The sequence below is a fragment of the Chamaea fasciata genome, unplaced genomic scaffold (assembly GCF_029207755.1).
Source record: "Chamaea fasciata isolate MVZ Bird 193981 ecotype frontalis unplaced genomic scaffold, bChaFas1.0.hap1 SCAF_29, whole genome shotgun sequence".
In the NCBI taxonomy this organism is placed as follows: domain Eukaryota; kingdom Metazoa; phylum Chordata; class Aves; order Passeriformes; family Sylviidae; genus Chamaea; species Chamaea fasciata.
In genome coordinates this window covers 745824-770362 of record NW_027094114.1, presented here as the reverse complement: position 1 = coordinate 770362, position 24539 = coordinate 745824, and the positions used below count along the sequence as shown (strand labels likewise).

General features: G+C 41.2%; 1 pseudogene; it reads left to right on the top strand.

The window, feature by feature from the left end:
• Positions 1 to 3550: 3550 nt before the first annotated feature.
• The window catches only part of LOC136302580 (F-BAR domain only protein 2-like), a 188868-nt pseudogene continuing 167879 nt past the window's right edge, over positions 3551 to 24539 (top strand).

Below are 24539 nucleotides of genomic sequence, written 5' to 3'. Positions count from 1 at the left end.
AAGATCCTCATGTACCAACCCCTTTCCCTTTGAATTGAGTAATCCCCTTTCTTCCCAAATTTTTCCAAAAGTGTGCACTACCTCGAAGGCATATTTTGAATCAGTGCATATAGTTGGTGTCTTATGTGCTAAATATTCTAATGCTCTTTTTAGAGCATATAATTCACAAGCTTGAGCAGACCAGTTTGAAGGTAATTTGCCCTTTTCAATGGTTTGCATATTTTTTCCATCAACCAAAGCATACCCTGACATTCTTTTCCCCTGTACACACCTGGAAGAACCATCCACATTTATTGTTTCCCCTTCTGAAAGGGCTTGCTCTTTGAGATCTTCCCATACCTTAGTTTGGTATTGGATAATTTCTAATCAATCATGTGTTAAGTCATTTTTTGGTTCTCCATATGAAAATTGTGCTGGATTTAAACTCTTGTTTACTTCTAATGTCAGGTCATCACTGTCTATCAGGATTGCTTCATATTTCAGCATCCTAGAGTCTATTAATCATTTTTCAGCCTTCTGGTTCAATACATTTCAAATTGCATGAGGTGTACACACAACTAGTTTACTTCCAAAAGTAAGCTTATGGCTCTCTTCTACCAGGACTGCAGTAGCTGCTATAGCTTGAATACACACTGGCCAGCCGTGGCTCACTGGGTCCAACATTTTTGATAAATAAGCTATTGGTGTCTTCACTCCTCACTCTTGAACCAGGACTCCATGAGCTACTCCACTTTCTACAGTTACATACAGATGAAAGGGTTTTTCTAATGAGGGTAAGCTTAAAGCTGGCACTGAGGCTACTTTTGACTTCAGTTTTTCTAATTTATCATCATCCTCCTTGGTCCACTTTATATTATCCCCCTCTGTCAGTTTTCCATATAAGAATTTGACTGCCTGTGTATACCCTTCAATCCATAACCTACAATATCCCAATAATCCAAGTAGTTTTCTTATTTCCTTCTTTGAAGAGGGAGGAGAGAGGGATAAAATTCCTGCAATCCTCTCAGGGTTTAATTTTCAGCTACCTTTGCTTATTAAATGTCCAAGATATTTCACTTCAGGTTCTACAAATTGCAGTTTCCCTTTTGATCACCTTAGTCCTTTCTCCCCAAGGAAATTCAAAAGTTTTATGGTAGCTTCCCTAACTTCAACTTTAGATTCCCCTGATAATAAGAGATCCTCCACAAATTGTATAATTTGTATTCCAGGAGGAGTTGGGAAAGTTTGTAATATTGTTCCTAGAGCTTGTCCGAATAGGTTGGGAGACTCAGAAAAACCCTGCGGCAACCTTGTCCATCTTAGTTGCTGTCTCCTTCCAGTATGTGGATCTTCCCATTCAAAGGCAAAGATATTTCGGCTTTCTTCAGCTAATGGACAAGCCCAAAAAGCATCTTTTAGATCCACCACACTAAACCACTGATGCTGGGGCAGGACCTTACTTAGAAGAGTATAAGGATTGGGTACCACTGGGTACCAGGTCCGAGTTCTCTTGTTAACCTCCCGCAAGTCTTGTACTAGTCTGTAATTCCCATCAGACTTCTTTACTGGCAGAATGGCGGTATTATGGGGGGACATACAAGGTTCTAATGTCCCATCCTTTATTAGTCCTTCTATTACTGGCTTCAAACTCTCTCGCCCTTCTAAGGATATAGGGTACTGACGTACACGTATAGGTCTTTCAATTGTGACCCTTATGGGGTCTATGTTCAATCCTCCCCTATTTCTTTCTCCAGCCCAAACCTTTTTGTTAATTTTATCTTCATCCCTTTGGTCGTTTTAAAATTTTAGCTGTCATTTTTCCTTCTTGTGGTATGACCCCTATTCCCAGTTCTACTTGTGTCTCCCTAATAAGTTAGTACCTGCCCCAGGGACTAATAAGACATCTCCCATCCAAATTCTAGTTTCACCTTCTATCACCACATTTTTAATAACAGGAACTGTAAAACTTTCCCCTTTTGCCCCTGATACTTTTACAGTGTCTTTACTTACTTTATAGCCTGTGGGAATATTTAATAAGCATGTCCTCTCGGCACCTGTATCCACAACAAATTCTAGTTCCTCCTCCTGGGGACCTACTTTTAAAGTTCTCAAAGGCTCTTGATGGTATTTGTCCCTTAAAAAGTAGAGCCTATGACTTCCCTATTCTTCCTCTTGGTTTATCTCTCTGAAAATTTTCAAATCCTTTTTTCGGTGGGGACACTCACGTTTGTAATGTCCTTCCTCCCCACAAAAGAAACAGACACTCTTAGGGTGCTCCTGGGATTTTGCTAATACTGGGGCTCTGTTTTTCTGTTTTTCCCTGTCTCTAAGACCTGAATATCTAGGAGTGGTAACCAGGAGCTTTGGTTTTTTTTGGTAATTACTTTCTCGCATCATGGCTACCATGATCTTTGCTTCTGTTTTGGCTTTTTCTTCATCTCTTTTAACACAAACTTTTTGGGCTTCCCTTAATAAATCATTTAGTGTTTTTTCGTGCCAGTCTTCCATTTTTTCCAGTTTTTTTCTAATATCTGGCCAGGCATGAGTAACAAAATTAACTCTTAATAAAGCCTGTCCATCAGGTGTCTCGGGATCTATTACAGAATATTGTTTCATATTTCTCTTGAGTCTTTTTAGCCATTCTGTTGGTGTTTCCTCTTTTCCCTGCTGTCCTTCAAAAGCTTTCCTGACATTCTGCCCTCGTGGTACAGCTTCTTATATTCCTTTGATTATCAAATTACGATAATCATTCATAGATCTTTGTCCTGCCTCATCATTATGATTCCAATTTGGAGGTTCTATTGGCATTTTTTGGTCTCCCGGTTCTCCCTGCGGGTTTTCCCTTTCCCAAATCCTTATTCCAGCTGCTCTAATCATCTGCTTTTCTTCCTGAAAAAAAATAATCTTCATAATTGATTGTAACTCTCCCCAAGTAAAATAATTTGGCCCTAAGAAGAGGTCTAGTTGCTCTGAAACACCTATGGGGTCCTCCAGCAACCCTTTAATTTCCTTTTTAAAAATTCTGACTTCTGAAGAAGTCAAAGGGTCATTCACAAACCCTGTGCTCCCCCCTTCCATAGGAACTTCCCGTAAAGGGAATAAATTAATTCTTTTATCCTGTTTTTTATCCTTATGTTGGTATGGTGTTTCCCCTTGAAGAGGAGAAGTCCCCTGGCCAGCAGAGGCTGTTGTTACCATGGGGACGGTGGCCAGGGCAGGGGTTGCTGGCACTGGCAGAGAGGGAGGGGTGGGGGCAGGGGTCCACTCCAGGGTGAGTCCTCCAAGAAAGGGAGGGGGTTGGCGGGGGCTGCAGCCGGAACCGCCGACAGGACAGGATCTTCCGGCGGAAACCAAGTCGGGGCATGAATCTTTTGCACGTGGTCTCTGCTGGCTACTTCTGGCACAGCCGGAGCTCTTAAGGGCAGAGCCGCTGGGGTCGGGGCAGCAGGAGCAGCCCTGGGCGGGGGAAGGGTGGCCAAAGCGGCCATGGCTGGGACAGGTGAGGATTCCGGCGGAGCTGCCGTGGGCCGTGCCGCCGGAACCGGGGCTGGGACGTATCCCGGCATGTCCGATGGGGCGACCGCCGACCATGCGGTCTGAGCTGAAGCAAACACAGGCACGGCAGCCGTGGACGGCTGGGCAGCCAGAGGCACAGGAGCAGCGTACGGGGGGCAGCCGCTGGTGGCGGGGCCGAGGCGGGCGGGAGGGAGGGCCTCACAGGGGGAGCGGCTGGCAGGGGAGCAGGGGCAGCCGGAGGGGCCGGCGGTGGGGGAGAAAGCGGCGCGGGAGCGGGGTTATGCGGGGTGGCTGGCGGGGGGGGCGGTAACATTTTTAAGATATCGTAAGCTTTTTCTCTCTTTTTTTCTTGCTCTGTCTCGGGGGTTTCTGATACTTTAAAAATTCTTATCCCCATGGGGTCCATATCTCCTTTCCAGCAGGCAGCATATTTTTTTTTCCTCCGGATTAACCGGTTCTTTTGAATTTACAAATATGTTTAAAGCCTGACAAATCCACCCTTCAAAAGAACCAGATCTAGGCCAATAAACGTGGTCAGATCTTATTTCCCTTTTTGTCCATTCCATCATAGAGTACTGAATCATCTTTACTTTGTCTTTTTTTCTTGTACAAGGATCCATATCCCAATTTGCTAACATAACCTCTAAAGGGCTATCTTGCAGTATTTCTGCTGGCAACTTTTTTCCCCTTTTTTCCTAAACCCTGATTTTTACTGAAATTCTGTCCCATTTTCAGGATTTATCTATTTATTCCTTGTTCTCTGTTTTCCACTTTCCCAAACAGCCTAAACACCACCTTCCCCCTTTTCCCAAGGCACAGGAAACTCTTTCTCAACAGTACACCATGCACATTCTTCCCCAAAAGAAAAATTTAAATCAACAATCCATATCACATATACATTCATTCACCCCACTTACATGATTTATAAATTTATTTATTTATTTTTATTTTATTTTCTCACTCTCCCCCATTCACAACCAGACAACACAAGCAGACAATACAAGAAAAAATGGTACCCACTTTTACTATTTAATATTTACCTACAGGTGTTTAACCAACCCCCCTCCAGATGATCGGATTATTATGCTCTTTTTAAGCCTCTGGTATTTCTCAACCTGGCAGCTTTTTTTTTTTTTTAAACCCAGGTGTCTTGAATCTTTTAGGGGTTCCCCCCCAAAGATTTTTATCCCATTTTCCCAGTGGTTTGTGTCAGGAAAAAGCTTTGTTCCTTTCTTTTAAGGGGTCCAACCCCTTTCCCTGGTGCCCCGTCCCAGACCAGGGGGTTCAAACCTTTCCCCCTCAGTATCCCGCTTTCCCAGTGGACTGTACTAGGAAAAGCTGTCGGCTCCCTTCCTATGAGGGGTCTAACCCCTCCCCGGGACTGTCCCAGCCACCTGGGGTTTTTTACAACCCCTTCTTCCCCTGGGACCCCGTCCCAACCACCCAGGCAGTCACTTGCACTCCTTTTTATCGCCTCCATACTGGCCACCTCCCTTGTGAGAGAATGGAACCGCAGCTTAAGAAGCTACAACACTCGCCTCACCAGTCTGGGGTACCCAGCCAGTGTCTCATTCACACACCACACAGACCCCCCCCCCCCTTTAACCTGCTCCCCTAAGAAGTACTTACAATCCTTTTTCTTTCTTAGATTCTTCGTGCACGAGGTTTTTACGGAGCAAAAAATACTGCAGTTTTAGGGAGCCTTTTCCTTACTTTGCTTTTTCTGTCTCCTTGCTTGTCTCTTCAGGTGTTTACCTGCAAATCCCCGATTCTCACCAGGAAAAACAAAGTTTTGGGCCACCAAAAAAAACAGGCAGGGTGCCTCCCTTGCTCTGGATTTCCTGGGGTTTCAGGGATGAGGGATTATCCTGGAAAGAGCCCCCAAATTGTGAAAAACGAGGTTCAGTTTCTATGTAAAATTAAAAAAATAGATTTAATAAAATAATAAGAGGAAAGAGATTAAAAAAGCAAAGTACGGCTGGCCGCGTGACTTGGCACTCAGCCAAGTCCACACACTGCTATATCAAAGTCATACTTTAAATACTATTTCTATTGCATCAGTCTGTTGAATACTCATATTTTTCCATAAACTACTTTCCATATTCCAGGAACTGTTTTGCATGGCCCCTCCTTGGGTCCGTCTTTTTAGAGCATGCGTGGTTCTTGCCCGTGTCTTCGTTATCACCTCCAGTTTGGGCCTTGGTCCATGCTTTTTTCAGATGGTAGATGTTTGATAGTTGGTATATCAATAGCAGAGTCCCTTTTTGCATGTTCACTGGATGTTATCCCGGCCAAACAGACAGTTTAAGCATACTGTATCAGCTAATACCACTATGCTTAGTTCTCTTTACTAATAGCAGAAATAAAAGAAAAACTTATATCCTTACCACAACATTATTACTCATATAAGACACATCTTGCAGAAAGCCAACCTTATACATTTATAACATTACTCAAGATATCTGTGTGCCTTATGCAAATATATTCATACTTCTACAGAGATCAGAGTTTCTTCATTTCTGAGATACTACTTCTAAACTGCAGTGGAGCCAATGCTCTGGGTATACGGTAGCCGTTCCTCCACCCGGGGTAATGCGACGCGCCTGCGCAAGAGCCACGGTGCCTGACGGCAGCTGGGCACGTGCGTGGCACTGGGGTTCACGAAGCTGTGTGAAGGAGGTGGTTCCATTGTAACAGGAAGGGTGGTGCGCTGTGGCAGCGCCTGTTTCTCTGTTGCGTCTCGGCAGCTGAGGCTGGGTTCGACATGATTTGTCAGTAATTTCTGTGCAAATATTTATATTTTTAATTGGATAGTTATAGAGGGAGGAAAAACTTAAAATCTGGATTTGGATTATTGATCCTTGCATGAAATGGAACTTGTTTTCGTTGTGACTGTAGCTGGTTTGAAACATTAAAGTAAGTGTTCTTGTATGTAATTTCCATTATACATAGCTAGGTTTTGTCATTTTGAGTACACTCGTACTGGTACAGTATTCATTATCTTTGACTTACTGTTTTATTAGCACTACTTGGGAAGTGTTGCATAAGCTTTGACATAAATTTGATTTTTTTTTTTTTTTTTAAACTGACTGGTGCAGGCACACTTGTTAATTGTGAGTCTATTAAAATGCTTCAGGTCAACCAAAATAAATCATTTCTATGCCAGTTAGTGTAATTGTTTGTTTTTGTAAGATCTATATATAGCTCAGATTGGTCTCTCTGTAATGCTGTACATGGTAAGTCTGAAAAATCTGGGATATAAAAATATGTGTTTAAATTGTTTTTGATGAATTCTTTTTATTTTGTCTTTTAAATTGCTGGTGTTACCTGTAGATTTTTGAGAAATGGTTGTGAAGGAAGATTCCTTTCTTTTCAAGTTCTTTTGTAATGTGGCTCTGTCCAGGGTTAATTATTGTGAAGGCACTCACTCTAATGACACATTCTCATATGCACTTATGTGATATGAGTGATAATGAAACTTGTCATGTTTCCACCTGGAGTTCCATTCACATGTTTGCACAGTGCTACTCTTCTGCTTGGCAAACAGTTGGATGCTCTGTTTCAAGAGAGCTGTTGTGCAATAGTTGCTCAGTCTCTTCCCTTTGTGTGTGTATTTAGCATGAGTTGGCAACTTTTAATCTTTTTGTTCAAAAGAAATATTTTTAATTATCTAGATATAGATAAAATATCTGTTCTTCATATGCATAGAATTTCTCTGGAGATGATTTTTATTTAAACTATTGAAGCTGGAAGAAGAAAATTAAAATTGCCAGGTTTCTTTTGTGTTCAAACTCCTCAAAACTTTCAGAACTGAAGATGTTGCCAGTATAAACATCAGGTGACTATTTTTAAAAAAATTTTGATGCTCTCAATTTTATGTAGCTCTTTCAGACACTTGGTCATTGAAAATTACTGTTAGCTAGCTTTCAAAAATATAACACCATAATATTAATCAGGAATATTTTCATGTATGCAGGGTCAATTAAGTAATTGCCTAGGTGGAATGCATGAAACAAGTGTTACTTATTTGAAACTGCAGCAAGCAGCAAGTTTTGATCAAAATGACAGTGATATTTATTAGAGCATCTAAAATGAGTTTAAATTTACCTGGAGTTAGATGAATGAAAAGAAGCTGACAATACAAATGAATAAACAATAATGACTAGTATATGTCTTTCTATCATTGTTGGTAAAGAAAAGATTGGTTTTGCTTGATATTTGAAACTTTCATTTTAGAATTACAGGAATGTACACCCAGTTTCTATTGATCTGTTGCACTAAAATTTGTAAATAATTATTAAATAGGGTATCTTTTAAGCAGCATAAATCAAATCTTGTAGTTGTTGAAAAGTTGTACCTAGTTACAACAAATACTTTATTTCACCTGTATGAGGGAGTTGTGCATATTGGTGCAACTCTTGAACAACTCTAGAATTTTCTTGATACAGACAAACTTTTTCTGCCAAAAGGACTTCTATGCCATTATCACTTATCTGTATTAGTATTCTTGCATGCATGATCTGTTGTCCAGGAGTGTGTGTGTGCCTTTTTTTTTTTTTCATTCTATCTGACAGAATAGTATGGGTAGTACTTTTAAGTGTAAATCTAGATGTAGGACAGCTTCTCTGGAGCTGACCAAAAGAGTCAAAGGATACAAATTTTTCAATTCTCACCCCAGAAACTGAAGCAAGTAACTATTTCCCACATTCATTCTTTTCTAGGCTTTTCCTATTTAGAGTTTATCTAACAAGAGTGGATCGGAGTTTTGGTCATATTTCATTGATATGTCATGTTTGCTGTAGGCAGTTATAAGGTTTAGCTAGGGTTTGGAAACTTAGATGATCCAGTTTTCATTTTATAACAATTTGAAATAAATTAGGAACCTAAACTTTTTATTGTTGATTGCCACTTCCAAATGTTGCAGTTGGAATACTTGTCTGCCTGTTTCCTGGAGAATAAGTTGTGGACTTGGTAGGCTATTTTAAAAAGAGGATTAAGCAGGCTATTAAATTATTTATAATCAAAAGTATCATTTTTTCTCAGTCTGTTTGATTTTTTCAGTGTAATGTGCTTATATGGTCATGTTTAAAGGGCTGAATGAAGTTGAATGTGAGTGTTTAACCACTGCTAATGCACATTATAAAAGCATAGGTTGAAATTATGGTAAATCAATTACTGTCAAATGTTTATTTGCTCAACTGTCTGAGCTTCTCTCATCAAGCTTTTGCAGTTTGACCAAAGACCAAGGGCCACAAACCTGATCAGAGAGCTGGAGCACCTCTGTTATGGACACAGGTTGAGAGTTGGGGCTGTTCAGCCTGGAGGAGACGGCTCTGAGGAGACCTTAGAGCACCTTTCAGTGCCTAAAGGGGCTCCAAGAGAGCTGAAGAGAGACTTTTCACAAAGGCCTGTAGTGACAGAACAAAGGGGAATAGCTTCACACTAACAGAGGGGCAGGGTTAGATTAGCTATTAGGAAGTAATCCTTTACTGTGAATGTGGTGAGGCCCTGGCACAGGTTGCCCGGAGAAGCTGCAGATGCCCCATTCCTGGAAGTGTTCAAAGCCAGGTTGGATGGGGCTCTGAGAAACTTGGTCTAATGGAAGGTGTCCCTGCCCATGGCAAGGAGTTGGAAGTAGGTGATCTTCAAGGTACCTTTCAACCCAAACCATTCTGTGATTTCATGAAAATAAAAATGTGTTTGAGAACTGCATGTTCCTTTTCTTGTTTCATCTAGACTCTTTTTTCTGTGCAATCAGTGTTTGCAGCTATGCTCTTCTTCCTTCTCACACGAACTCAATGAGTAGTATGTATCTAACCACTCATGGGACATATAAAATCACCTTAATAGTTGAGAAACACTTGTTTACATTGGGTAAAAAGAGGATGCTATAATAGAGAATATTAGCTTTTTACACTAAAAGATGTTTATGTTGGTTTTGGTCTCAAGTACACTGAGCTTCCACTTATACAAATAAATTAGAAACATGGGGAATAAATACTGCTACAGATTGCCCAGAAATTTCTGGCTATTTTACCAAATATAAGTCTTAAATTCAGAATCATCTTTTATATGCAACACTAACTTATTCTTAAAATTTTCCAAAATCTTTTAAGTAGTTTAGTAAAACAAAGTTTCTGTAATCTGTTTCCTGTTATATAGAAGTCTTGGAAATGCTGAACTCTGACTTCACAGTTGCTAACAGGGTTACTTTCATTTCCATAAGATTACTGCAACTAGTTCTCAATGAAGGAAAATGGAAGGACTGTCTGCCCCCCTTTTCCATGACAATTTATTTTGTATGCCAAGTTGGTCAGTAGTGCCTCATTGTAGGCTTATGCAAGTAAAGTGTTTACTTGTATTTGAAATTGTTTCCTCATGATTTGCTGTCAGGAGATCTCTACTGTATTTACAGAAGAGCTCTCTCATAACAGTGTAAAAGGGGAAACCTCAGTGGGAACACTGGCTTCTGAAGAGTTTTGTTAGCTCAAGGAAAAAAGGAGAAAATTGCTAATGAACTTCAAAGTAATTATATGGAACCTATATGGGGAAGGAACTGCTTACAGTTTGCATTTTCACACAGTTTTACAGTTCTTTTCTGTTGAGTAATGATGAGATCATCCTCAACAGATGGCATTTTCCACCTGAAATGATATCCAGAATGGTCTTTCAAACTGATGTGGATGTCTTGTATATAACCTGATATTATAAATTATAAGAGATTCCTCTTTCTCTAAGATCCAACTTCTAGAAGGAAATGCATGTGACTTCTCTGTGTGTCTGTCATAGCAGTGGAATGTAACTGCTTCTGAATGGGAGTGGAAGGTCTAATCTCTGCTATCTGCTGCATTTATTGTTAAAGTTTCACATCTGGCTTGTGCAGACTGAGGAGAGAGGCTAGCATGGAAAGTATAGAATTGCAAGAGTAATTATTCATGCGATTACAATTTGACCAATCACTACTTAACATGCTACTGTTTTGCAAAGCAACTCTAATTAAATGGCATCATCATCCACCTGCTTCTTTCTTTATCTTGAGGTCCCTGGAGTTGGTCTACTACAGTTACTTATCTCTGATGCCAGATAAGGGGAGGGTTTCATAGATGTGTCGGAGGGGCTGGGATTGCTGTCATGATCTGGGTAATCCAGGGGCTATCCCTTCTTCTTGACGGTGGGAGCTGTCATCCTCCTCCTTGCAATGAGCTGAGGCCTTTTAGTTGTGCTTACTTAACTGTGACTGTGCAGTATACAATGTAAACTACATATACCTTAAGAAAGTTCATACAATTTCATCCTATAAAGACTAATTGGTGCAATAGTTAGGGAAATTTTTCCTAATATTATTTATTTTTAAGTAGGATGGTACTGGACTTTTTGTGACCCCAGCTATTACTGTTGCTATCAGAAAGAAGCAGATAAAAACAAGTAATGAAGAAAAGTTAGCTAGACATAAAAATTGTGTGTACAGAATTTCATACAATATGTATAGGGAGGGGTACTGGCAAGGAAAAACAACCAAAATGGAAACAGTGGTGATGGCTGATGTGCATGTAAATTATAGATTACTTGGGTTTTGTGACTTGAATTACCTTTTTTCCTCTTAACTGCAGCATGCATCTCTGTCTTTATCCTAGAGAGTCTTTAACTCTGCTGCTCAGTGTACAAATTGTTCGAGCTAATCTTCATGAAATTAGCTACTAAATGATGTAATTATGAATAGGCCATATGGCAGAAAAATGTATGCTCTCTACACTGAGATGCCATACTTTGACATAGGTACATATGTTTCCAAACATGAGCAGAAGATATTGTAATTTATAGAATTGTCCTCAGGTTAATCAGTACTCCTGATCGTATAACTTGTAAATAACTGAGCAGTTTTGAAATCTAGATGGTTGTACTCATAGGTGGAGCCTGATATTGGTAAGGTAGGTTTCACTTGTGTCTTGGTTCCAGCCAGGACAGGATTAATTTTTGCAGTAATCAGGAGGGGCATGACTAGGACCCTGAGGCTATTCCATACCACCTCATATAATTGCCGAGGGTTGGGGGAAGGGCATCTCTTCTGGTCCTGGTTGTGTGGCTGAGGTCAGGTCAAGTTGGGCTCTGTGGTAAGCATTTTGCATGTGAATCCTTCTGTCTCTTTTGTATACTTTTGTTAATATTGTTGCAGTTACTGTTCATTTTTTTATCTCATTGGTGTTTCCAGTAAATTGTTCTTAACTCAACCTGTGGTCTTTACCCTTTGTGCCTCCAGTTCTCTTCAGCCACCTGCATGGGAGGGGGAGGGAGAAAGTGGCAGCTTGGTTTGGAGAGTCTCAGTGGGAGCACTAAATTGGGGAGTACCATTCCTAAACCATGACAACTTGACATATTTACCAGGACAATACATTTTTTATTGCCGTCCGAAAAGGGACCAGAAAGGTATTAAAACCTCAAAGAAGCCTAGGGAACAGAAACACAGAAAGGACTCCATTCCAAGAGACATTAGGAATTCAAGGAGCAACATGGCTACTGACTACTTTATCCCCACACAAAGTACAACCAAAATACAATCAATCAATACAAGCTTTTTCCACTCTCTCGAGCCACACAGTTGGGCCCCAATGAAAAAATGTATTTTCCTGGTTTAGGGAAAATACGGAGGAAACTTTAGAATGGGATTCCTCTGGAGAGCAAACCCAAACGGCCCCTCCCCCCCAGCTGGTCCTGGAAAAGAACTTCCTGAGAGAAAAGTGGAAAAAAACTATTTATTTAACAAACAAAATGCCCACAAGCATAAGGAATGAATAATATGAAACAATAAAACCTCTCGCCACTCCAAAGTGAGATGGCAAAACTGAGAGAAGTCCTTGCAGGAGTTAGCTCAGCTCTCTCAGTCTCTTCTCCGTCCCAGTCCCTTTGGCGCTGGAAAATGCCGAGGTCCAGGCCCAGTGGGCCGTGGGCGAGAGATCCCGGTCCTCCTCTGGGTTTTTCAGTCCAGAGCAGATTTAAACAGTCCCAAGAAAATGGAAAAGGAAAAAAAAATAAACAACCAGTCCAGGAAGCTTCTTTGCCTCAACTAACTAAAAGGAGAAAAAACCTCTCTCTGGCCGCTGTCCGTGCATCCAATGAACACACCGTCCCAAGGAAGAAGAACATGCAGAGGAGTGAACACTGTTTTTCAAAACAAACTGTGTGCTTCTTCTTTCCCTGCTTCACTCTCAGAACCAGACTTAAAGGTACAGAACACAACATACAGCACACACAGAACAGACGATTGGGGATACAAGCATTGTAACGTCACCCTAGGGGACACACCAAGGAAAACCAAGCAACAACCAAACCAAATAAAATCCAGGCAATCAAAACAGAAATGAACCGACAACTATCTAGGGTATGTGTGACAAAAGGATAGTGAGAGCAAGGATAAAAAGGAATGCAGCCTAAAAACAGCACTCAACAGTACTTTAACTTACCTTATACCTTAAGCCTAACAATTCAACAAAGAAACCACACTTATCTTATACCTAACTTAACTTATAACTTAATTTATAACTTCACCATAACAATTTAACAGAGGAATAACACTTAACATTTAGCCTAACATAACTTCAAAGTTATACTTAGCAAAAGAACACCACTTGGCAGCATTTAAGTAAGTTTAAGTCATAAGTCACAAGCTTACTTGAAGGCCTAACTTACTTCAATATCCAAGGTACTTAAACATTTAGGAAAGCAGAATTTCTCCCAGATTTTCTATAGTAAATGTGCATGTGCCTGCACACAGACACAAAGAGTCAGTGCAGGCAAGGTACCTGTGAAAAATTCCCTTCTGAGGTCAGTGAAATACTCACTTTGGATGTCTTTGCATCTCCTGACAGGCAAAGGGTCAGGCTTCGAGGAGGGTATCAGCCCAGGACTCATCGATGTTTGATGATCCTCCAAGTATAGCTAACTTGAGAGTTTGCTGGCTCTGAGACGCATCCCACTCAGAGGGAGCTTGCTGGTCACAGTCTGCTGCCGTCCAAGAGAGCTCAAAGGGTCTCACTTTGGACCACTGTTTATAGGGTTGCAAGAGAGTGGGCTTTAGTCATAACAATGCTTCATCCCAGCCACATTTTGCGTTGGCACTTTCAAAGAAAGTGTGAAACCAGGAATGTTATGCCATTCAGGCAAGAAAAATATTTTCCAAGGCTGGTCATAAGGAAAACAAGAGCTCGTTAGACAGCAGCAATTCCTGGGAGCAGACTGTTTCTGAAAAGCTTGGGAATAGCTGAGCCCAGGTCCTGTTTTTTTGAGGCCAAGGCCTAACGAGTACTTCTCAGATTGCAGTGCAGCCTGCAAAGGTGGGGAGGGGAAATTCACCACCACAATCTATTCTGTGACTAAAGTCAACTTTTCTTGCTTCACATTGCAGCAGTGTGGTCGCCTCTTGCCTCTGTGCCTATAAACAGAGATTTAATTATGCTCCAGTTGTAAAGTGAGGGAGATTTTTTTTTCAGGTTACCTTTTAATGACCTCTTTGAATGTAATAGAACAGTATTATATTTTTGAGGAGGTTTGTATGAGTGTTACATTTCTAGCTAATATCCACACTCTAACATAAAGGACAATATTTAACAATGAGCATAAGAAGACAAAAACCATCATTACAATAGGATGCAATATTAGGCCGAGAATCCCTCTTGTGGTTAGTGACCACGTTGTCAGGAAAATTATTCCACAAACACCAGAGGTTTATGTCCAAAAAGGAGGTAGAGGAGTCCTGTTACTTTATTCAAATAAAGGGAGAGGTCATGGGCATTTCCCATGGGGTCACTCAAATTGCTAGAGGATGCAGCCTCCTTTTTATCCTAATTTCCTGGCCACATTTCCCTCTCTTGTTCCCCATTGGCTGAGGTACTTGAGAGGTACAGACTTCCTGAATGGCCTAATACTGACGCCCTTCTAATGTATACTCCCCACCATGTTTTTTTCTTTTCCTTGTGTCAATCAGCGGAGTTCCTATGGAATTTCTGGTTCTTCCAATTGTTTCTTTCATCTCTCAGTATCTAGCTTTACTTACCAGCAGACCAACAGTTTGTAAAGACAAATCCCTCTCATTCCTTTCCATCCCTTCTCTTTTATTTTCTCAGTAATTGTCTTTACAAACTTTAGTTATCATTGACAATTTTCTGTTCATGGGTCTTTTTTGGTTTTGCAATTATTTGCAGTGACACCATTTTTGGTCCTTTTGTAGCCATTTCTGGATCTGTAGGCATGGCTACTACCTGCATCCCCTTGATCACATGTTGAATAAGTTGCACAAAGCAAGGGATCATGCCTGGTAAAAAGATGAGAGTTGCTACAGCACATAAAAGGAAAAAAAGCATTCATTTAACCCATAGTCCACCAGGTAACCGCAAAAACATGTTCCATTCTCATCCTTTCCACGTTCGGACTGGTACATGAGCTAATTTTCTTATTCCCTTTGTTATTTGTTTCACCACTTTTCCATTGTCATCTATTTGCAAACAGCAGTTTGATTAATTTTCCATACACTCCCCATTCTTCTGCTAATAGATAATGTAATACCATCCGATGGTGAAATATTGCATTCCTCATCTGAGTGGATTTGTCAGCAAGAAGGTCAAGAGCTGTACCTGTCTGGTTAATTCTTATTTCAAAGACAGCTCGTAACCTAATTATCTGATTTAAATTATAAGTGGGTTCTCTGGCACCTGATATTAATTCATTAGGATTCCAAGTGGCTGGTCCATAGTGTTGTATGATTCGCTCAGGTGGCCATTCATCTTTTCTCCACTTTTGGGTACTCCCTCCAGCCAGGGATGCATCAATTGACCACTCTTCTCTAATTAGATCATCATATACCTTGATTCCTAACTGATTTCCCTGAACTTGTGGTAGCAAAAAGAACAGTCATACCCTACACAACATATTCCTGACCAGTTTGGAGGTAACCTGCGATAAGCATGTTGGCCACAAATGCAATAATGCCCTTTCAAAGCCCAGGTCCCATTGGAAAAGGGGCCTTCCCAATTTTCATCATTAATTGGTGGGTCAAAATACAGCTTGTTTCCTGGGCCTAACAGTCCTCCAACAATAGTTGCCCCACCATAAGTATCACAATATTTGCATTTCCAAGCTCCCACATGAGGTTTCCACTTGCAGTTACATCCCATATCTGTTTTGTAAGATCTGGACCAGAACTTATTAAAAAGGGTTTGAGTTCTGTTCCAGTGCTGCCACTTCCACTGATAGTCATGGACAACGTGGCCTACTTGTGGAATTATCTTGGGGACAGCTTAAAAATAAGTGGTCAAAAACCCTGTCCTTCCCCACTGCTTTATAGCCTTAAAAATCCCTTCAGTAATTATGGTAGAAACACTTTACCCAACTACCATTAGTGAGCATAACATGCGTTTGATTCCATCTGCCTCGATACTTAGAACAATCATAAGGAGGGCAGTTGGGGGTCCAACAATCTAAACCCAAAGATAAAGTCCAGTCACTTTTTCCCATGTATATACCTCCTGTTCTATTTAGACAATAAATGCCTCTTTCAGGAGAATGAAGTTGCCATGGATTTCCTTCTTCATCCCAAAATCCCGTTCCATTATGGACCTCACTCAGGGTGCTGACCCACCACTTAGGTTTGGCTGGGCTGGCTACCCATGGCCAGTCTTCAGGATCCTCCTGGCCCTCCACAGACCCAACAATTGCTAAGGTTAAAGGTTTTTGCTACTTCATCTCCTAGGACTAAAAGATGATTCTCCCACCTCTGGCCCAAACCTAACTGACAATATAAAAGTAAGATTATTAAAGAAAACATTCGAATGGTGTAATCTAATCTAATTCTCACATTGTCTTCCTCACCACCTGTGGCGAGTGAAAGCACAGAAACAGCTTAACATAAAGAAAACAATGACAGCAAGGATTAGCCCCCAGTGACTGGAGATCTGAAAGGAGGGATACGTACACAGACTGTTTCAGCAGTCTGTGGGTAGGCACACGGGGCTTCCCTCTATGTTGATGCAGTGGTTACTTCTCCAGTCCACTCCTGCGGAGTGTCAGTCATGGCCTCCCGTCCTTCTCTTCCAGCTGAGATGTCCAAATCTCCGGGGCTTTAGACCTTGAGCTGAGTGCAATGGGTCCACCTGTGTTCAGCTGTCTTGATGACTGTTTCTGTGGTCAGTAACACTTGGAAAGATCCAGACCACTTAGCCACTAGTGGTGCTTCTTTCTACTCCTTAACTAGGACCCAATCTCCTGGTTGGATGTTATGAACAGCAAAGTCCAATGGCAGGGTCTGTGCCAGCTGAGCTTCCTGTCGAAGAGATTTCACAAGAGACAGTATACTGGCCACATATTGTTTTAACTATACATCACTTATTTCCAGCCCCCCACTATGTTAAGAATTACAAGGGTAAGGAATTCCAAACATCAATTCAAAGGGAGATAACTGAAATCTCCTCTGGGTCTGGCCCTTATTCTTGCTAAAGCCAGTGGCAAGAGCCATACCCATGGCAACTTAGTTTCTATCACCAGCTTCAAAAGGTCTTTATTTCTCCATTCATTCTTTCAACCTGGCCTGAGCTCTGGGGGTTCCAGGGGGTATGGAGGTTCCACTGTATTTCTAAAGCAGTCATAACCCCTTGATGAATTTTTCCTGTAAAATGAGTTTCCCTGAGTCAATTGCTTCCACAATCCCATGTCCTAGAATTATTTGTTCCAAAAATGCTTTAATAACTGATCCTGTAGTTGCTGAAATGGCTGGAAATGCTTCTGGCCACTCTGTTAGCTGACATACTATTACCAGAAGGTATTTAAACCTTGCTACTCAGGGCATTTCAGTAAAATCCACCTGGCACCGTTGGAAGGGACGTACAGCCCAAGGCCCCCATCCCCTGGCAATCTTCTTTATAACCTTGTTATCGGTTTTAGCACAAATCAAACAACCCTCCATAGCTTGCTTTTCCAGAGTAAAAAGACCCACAGTAACATACATTCTGAGGAAGGCTTCTGCCAATCCTCGAGAGCCCCAATGGCTCCGTGAAGTTGTTTCAATATCTGTAAGACCAGAGCTTTTGGTATCCACTACTTACAATCTCTTGTAAACCAATTATCCCTTCTCTCCTCTGCCCTACTCTTTTTAATTATCTCAAGCTTCTCTGGTGGAAAAGACAGTTTTTCTGGCAGTAGTGGGATTACTGGGAGCAAGGAGAGGATCTTAGAGATTTCTGGAAGCTATGCAGCTTTCCAAGTCTCATCATCAGCCAGTTGGTTACCTATTGTGTCCTCTGAGCATGCTGCCTGGTGTCCCCTAATGTGTATTACTGCCACCCATTTGGGTAAATTCACTACCTCCAATAGGTGAGAAATTAGGCTCTCATGAGCTAATGTTTTTCCCCTGCAGGTTAATAAATCTCTTTCTTCCCATAATTTCCCAAATGTATATATCACCTCATATGTATATTTAGAATCAGTAAAAATATTCACTATTTTGTCCTGATATAATTCACGGGCTTTCACAAGCGCATACAGCTCCGTTGTTTGAGCTGACCATGTGAACAGTAACCTTCCCCCTTCCTTTAATTCTCTTCCATTAATGATAGCGTATCCTGTAAATCGCTTCCCTTCTACCACCCTTGAAGACCTATCAATAAACACATTTTCTCCCTCGGGCCAGGGAGTGTCTCGTAAAATCTTCCCTATCCCGGGTCTGGAGATGTATCACTTGAATGCAGTCATGGGTTTCTTCCCGGCCCCCCTCTTCAGGGCCATTCAAACAGGAGGCTAGAATAAACCCTTCCCCACTTTTCAATTCTAAATCCTCCTGTTCCATTAAACAAGATTCACAACTTAATACCAGAGTGCTGGTCATCCACTTAAAGGCTCTTTCACTTAACAAAGCTTTAACTTGATGCAAAACTTTAACAATCAAAAACCTACTTATTGTCAGTTTTCGGGCCTCATTTACCATCAAGGCTGTGACTGCACAGTTCTGCAGACAATGAGGCCAGCCTCTGGCCACTGGGTCTAACAGCTTAGAAAAATAAGCAACAGGCCGCCATGTTCCCCCGTGCTCTTGCACCAAAATTCCTTTAGCATGGCCCTGTTTAACATCCACATATATTGAATTTCTCAAAGAGCCAGGTGTAATAAGCTCTGCGAGAGTTCAATACCTCTGAGGGTGTCCAGCACCCCACAGAAAATGGCTTAAATAACTAGCGAGACGGAATGGTCAAGTATGTCTTGAAAAAAGGTTTTAATAAAAGAAGAAAATAATATAAAAACAAACAACAAAGGTAAACAATGTAGGGACAAGTCCCACACATCTGCTACAACACCCCAAGAATGTACTGAGAAGCCTCATGCTCTCCTTTAAGTATTGAACGATTTGGGTGGGGTTTTTTGGCAAACAGCCCAATAGAGAATATCTACTTATGCGAGGAACAGCTAAAGACACCTATCAGTGTTTTTGTCTTGGTGTTGAGCCAATTATTGCCAGGAGAGGAAAGAAGTTTCTAGGTCTTTTTACCTTATTAGAACAACAAGGGGTGAGTCTAAAACCTTTCCCTATACAGAAACACCTGCTCGGGTGTGGGGTGCATTTCTACATTTCACTCTGTTTTTATTAATAAAAAGAAAAAAAAAGAAAATAGTTACATTGAAAAATCTTGCTTTTGTTATACTTTTTATTCTTCTTTTTTAGCTAGTTATACTCTTTTAGAATTGAAATTTGGTCTCTCATTGCATATAAAGTTTACTTTTTGTTTGGGGAGATTTTGTCAAGATAACTAACTTCTCTTTTCTGCACAGGATTTGGGCTAATGAAACTTGTAAACCTTTAATGTACAGTTTAAGAACGAGATAACATTAACATTATAGTAACAATCTGTAAAACTTTTCACTGTAAAACATACTCATTTGAGTGACATTTAACTAGTGCAGACTTTATAGTAATGCAGTCTGTTTTTGGAATGGTTTAATGTCTGTACTGCTGGTCTGCGTGAAGATGTAGTCTCTGGAAACGGTCAGCTGTGACTGTTTTTCATGTGGTCTTCATTTGGTGTTTTCTGCTCTTCTCCAATCAGCTGCAATTGTGGCTTTACATTTTTTTACTGGGACCCATTTAGGGCCAGCGCTTGTGGAGACACACACAAACCCTCTGCCCCAAGTAATAAGAGGATAGGGCCCTGAAACATGTCCTGTTTCAGGATCTTTTATGAATATTGGTGCTCTCCCTGAGTTTTGCTAGTGTGGTGTTACTGAAATGCCTAAAAATAGCTGGTACCTGCTCCATGAAAGAGTTATTTAAAAAGTTAGACACACTGCCTTGTTCAGCCTCTCTACCATAGACAGTACTTCTACCCCCCCTTTTTGTCTTTTTGATAGGGTTTTTAGTGACCTGTGTGCTCTCTCTACTATAGATTGACCTGTGGATGAATGAGGTATTCCTCTAGTGAGTTTGATTCCCCATGCATTGAAAAATTCCTGTAATTTATGAGATTTGTAACCAGGTTCATTGTCTGTTTTGATTTCTTGAGGGATGCCTAGGGATGCAAATGCTTGTAAGAAGTGTTTGATTGTATCTTTGGTCGTTTCACTGTCGTGCTGAAGCAGAAATTGCTCCTGAAAATGTGTCTATAGATAAATGTTTGTTTGAATTTTCCAAATGATTGATATTGTGTTACATCTGTTTTCCATATCTGTAGACTGTTTAATCCTTGGGGGTTAACCCCTGTAGCTATCAGTGGTATAGCTAATTTTTGACAGTCTGGGCATGCTTGCACAATTGCTTTTGCCTGATTTTGAGATAGGTTGAATAATCTTATGAGAGTGGGTGCATTCTGATGAAAAAATGCATGGCTTATCCAGGCTTGCTCAATAACATTTGGCAATGTGTTCTGTATGGGCATAACCAGAAAGTCTGCCATTGCATTCCCCTCTGCCATGAAACCTGTGAGTGCTGTGTGAGACCTAATGTGAGTGATGAAATAAGACTGCTGTCGGGAGGAAAGAAGAAACATTAATTTTTTAAGTAGTTTATATAACTGATCATTAGGAACTTCTTTCAGGAGAGATGCTCCTGCTCTCTCCAAAACACCTGCAACATAAAAGGAATCAGGAACAGAGTTAAAAGGAAATATGGAGGAAGGTTAAAAGGAAACTTGGAGAAAACTCACAACAGCTGCTAGCTCCACAATGTGAGGAGAGCCTTCTACTTCCTCGATATCTGATTCCCATTGTTTTGTATCTGGATTCTGCCAAGTAATTACAGACTTTTGAGACTTCCCTGAGCCATCTGTGAAAAAGGAGATTGCCTCTAAGGGTATATGACTCCTTAGAGGTTTCTGTATCAGTTTTAGGGATGAATGTATGTTGGGGGTTAGGTTTGTCCCTTCTTTCTCTAAAGAATTTTTTCCCCATAAGTTACTAAGGAGACCAAGTGTTGGATACTTGACAGTACTTAACCGAAACAAAGAGGTGGACAAAGTTGGAAGGGGGAGATAATGCAGGTAAAAGACAGAGCTTAAGGCAGCTGCGGGCTCTTCTTTTTTCTGGCGTTCGGGGAGAGAGAGAACAGCTGTTGCTGGCTGGAAGAGTTTCACTGTGGCCAAAGGGATCCAGTCCTGGGAAATCTACTATCACCAGTTCGGCCTGAATTCTGAGTTTTCCCTGCCACCCGCGGAAGCTGGTCCAGGCCCTGCCTCGCCTTCAGCTTCTTCGGCGCTGCTCCTCTTGCTGCAGTGTGACCCTGCACCCCCTGCGCTGCCGGGACATCCTGCCCCTGCCTGCCGGGACACCCTGCCATCCCAGCTACCAGCCCGGGACTTTTCCACTGTTTCATCTTGGTGCTCTGAGGATCCTGCAGGGACACCAAAACCAAACTGCCCTGGCTTTTGTGAAACAAAGCCCTCAAGGCTCTTGGTACTGTTTTCGTTTGTTATTAATGCTGTAGTTGTTTGGTAGGGGGTTTTTTTTGTGTGTTTGTTTGCTTTGTAATACATACTAGTAAAGTACTGCTATTCCTATTTCCCAAATCTTTGCCTAAGAGCCTCTGATTGTAATTTATAATTGAAAAAGGAAAAAAAAAGGGGGTGGAGGGGGGGGGTTTACACTCTCCATTCCAAAAGAAACTGCAGTTGTTTTTTTTTTTTTATTACCTGGAAGATACCTGTCTTTCCAAACCAAGACAATGTAATAACCTGTGTTTTGGATAATGACTAGAAATTTTCCCTGAAAAATTTGCAAGAGCGATTTGTAAAACTTCTGAATTTCGGAGCAACCACTCTAAATACATCAATGTGACTGGCAAAAAGATTTCTGAGAAATCTTTTCCTGCAATGGAAAAAATTCAGGATCTGGCCTTCATAATTAATTGAGACATAATTTCAGGGCATGTTGTTATAGTTTTGCCTAATTGCAGAGGTAGAAAGATCCATTCTAGAATTATCAGGTGGTCTTCCTTCTCCAGATCCCAGTGGAAAATTAAACCATGGAGCTGCGGGTTTTCTCCTAGGACTGCAAATAAAAAAGTTTAGGGTTATACTGGTGCACTTGATGTGTCTGGGTGGCTTGCACCACTTTATCTAAAGCATTTTGGGCTTCTTTGGCAAGTTCTCACAGAGTTTAATGTTATGTGATACAGTTTAACACGTGGCCAGTGTGTTATGAACCCCGTGTAAATGTATCAATCTCTGAGGGTGTCCTGCATGTTCAGATTGGCTTAAAATAATTAGTGAGACTGCTCTTCAGGTGTGTTTTGTAAAAGTAAAAGGTTTAATAAATGAAAAATAATAAACGTTAGAGAAATAAAAAATAAAGGCACGCACAGGTGTCCAAGAAGCCTCTGACACCTTACTAAGACACCCTAAAAAAAGCCATTGAGTTCCTTTGTGCTCTTTCTTAAATACTTAATGTTTTAGGGGGGACAATTTGGCTTGCTGCCAATAGAATCTAACTGCATTCTGAGGAACAGCTAAAGAGACCTATCAGTGTTTTTATCTTGGCATTGAGCCAATTGCTGTCAGGACAGCAAAGACGTTTCTGGGTTCTTTACCTTATAAGAAATGCAAAGGGTGAGTCCTAAACCTTTCCCTATATGGAAACACCTGCTGGGGTGTGGGCTGCATTCCTACAGTTGTGTCTTCTTTTAATAAGTCAAATAAAGAGTTTAGATCCTTATTTGTAATTCCTAGTAGAGGTCTGATCCAATTGATAGTTCCTATGAGTGATTGCATTTCATTAGGTGTTTTTGGATTATCTCTCAGTTGAAGCTTTTGTGGTGTTATGGTCTGTTCTGTAATCTTATATCCTAAATACTTCCAAGGAGGAAGCTGCTGTATTTTTTCTTTGGCTACAGTGAATCCTGCCTCCTGCACTTCTGAGATGACATGATCTGGTGTTTCCTGCATGGATGCTTTTTCCTCAGCTGCTATTAAAATGTCATCTATGTAATGCATTATGAGGGAATTTGGATGTTGTGAACGAACTGGAGAAAGTATTTTTGCAATATACCATTGGAAAATACTTGGTGAGTTGCACATTCATTGAGGCAAAACTTTCCAATGATATCTCTTTAAACAGGGCTTGCTGGTTAATAGATGGAATAGAAAAGGCAAACTGCTGTGCATCATCAGGATGAGGGCTAATGTTAAAGAAACAGTCTTTAAAACCAATAACAGTTAAAGTCCAATCTTTAGGAATCATAACTGGTGAAGGTAAACCTGTTTGCAACGACCCCATTTCAACTTTAATCTTTCTGAGATCATGCAACAACCTCCATTTTTCACTGCCGGGTTTTCTGATGACAAAACCAGGAGTGTTCCACGGGCTAGTTGTTGGGGCTAGGTGATCTTTATCTAATTGCTCTTGGACTAAGTGCTCTAGCGCTGCAAGTTTCTCTGCTGGTAAGGGCCATTGATTTTCCCAAATGAGTGAATTAAATGTCCACATGAGCTTTAAAGCATTATGCTCACTTGTAGCCCATATTAGAAATCTGTTTCTATCTTCAGACCCCATTATGACAGGATGTCTCTTCCCCAAAGGACTATATCTGCTTCCACAATGAATGGTTTAGTGGTCGCAACGTGACCCTTGGGGCCCTCAAATGTGACTGGGTGCAAGCTGCGAAAGCTGTCACAGTGACCTCCAATAACTGCTAGTTGATCCAGTGTAGACATGATGGTCCAGTCTTGTGGCCACAGATTTCTCGATCTCAGAGAGATGTTAGCTCCAGTATTGATTAGGTCTGTGAGGGTGATGGTCTTCCTGAGATGCTTGAGAATGCAGTTGAGATGTGGCTGCCCACGGCTGATGTGCCTCGTCCAAGCGATGAAGGATGTGTTGCTGCGAGACTGGCAGGAGAAAAGCTTGTGCTATGATTAGTCCTTTTGGTAGACAACATGGGGGGATCAGGACATATCGCTAAAACAGTGATCTCTTGTGAAGATGTTACAGACAGCACTGTGGGGAGAACATAGAAACCTTCAGCATTAGCTCTGCTCCCTCCCATTATTAAGAATTCACAGGGTTGTGGTTCAGGGCCTAACTGTCCTGTTGAAATTGTATGGTGAACACAATTTGTCAGCATTGCTGGTTGGGCTGTTCACAGCTCCAAACTGGTACCTGGGGGCATTGTGACTGGTAATTTGGATATGAGCTGCTGCAGTTGTGGACCTGGTGGTCTGAGGTGTTTTCTGGCATATACGACAGGGTTTCTTGTGTCTGAGCGTTCCACTGCCTTGCGTTCCTCTGCCTGTTTCCTGAATTCTGCCTTCTGAAATCCTGTGCTGGACGAGAACTGTTAACATTTTGAAAATGATTCTTACAATCACAGTGTTTTAAGGGTGGCTTCCTCTGAAGGTTTGGACAATTCCTTTTAATATGTCCTGTTTTCCCACAAGAATGGCAAGTATCTTTTTGGCTCTGCTGCTTTTCTGACTCCTTTAAATGCAGTAAGACCCTCTGCTAGGGTCTGTGCCTGAATTTCTACAGCTTTCTCTTGCTGTTTTAAGGTGTTCTCTTGTGCTGTTGTGATAGCATTGGCTAGTACT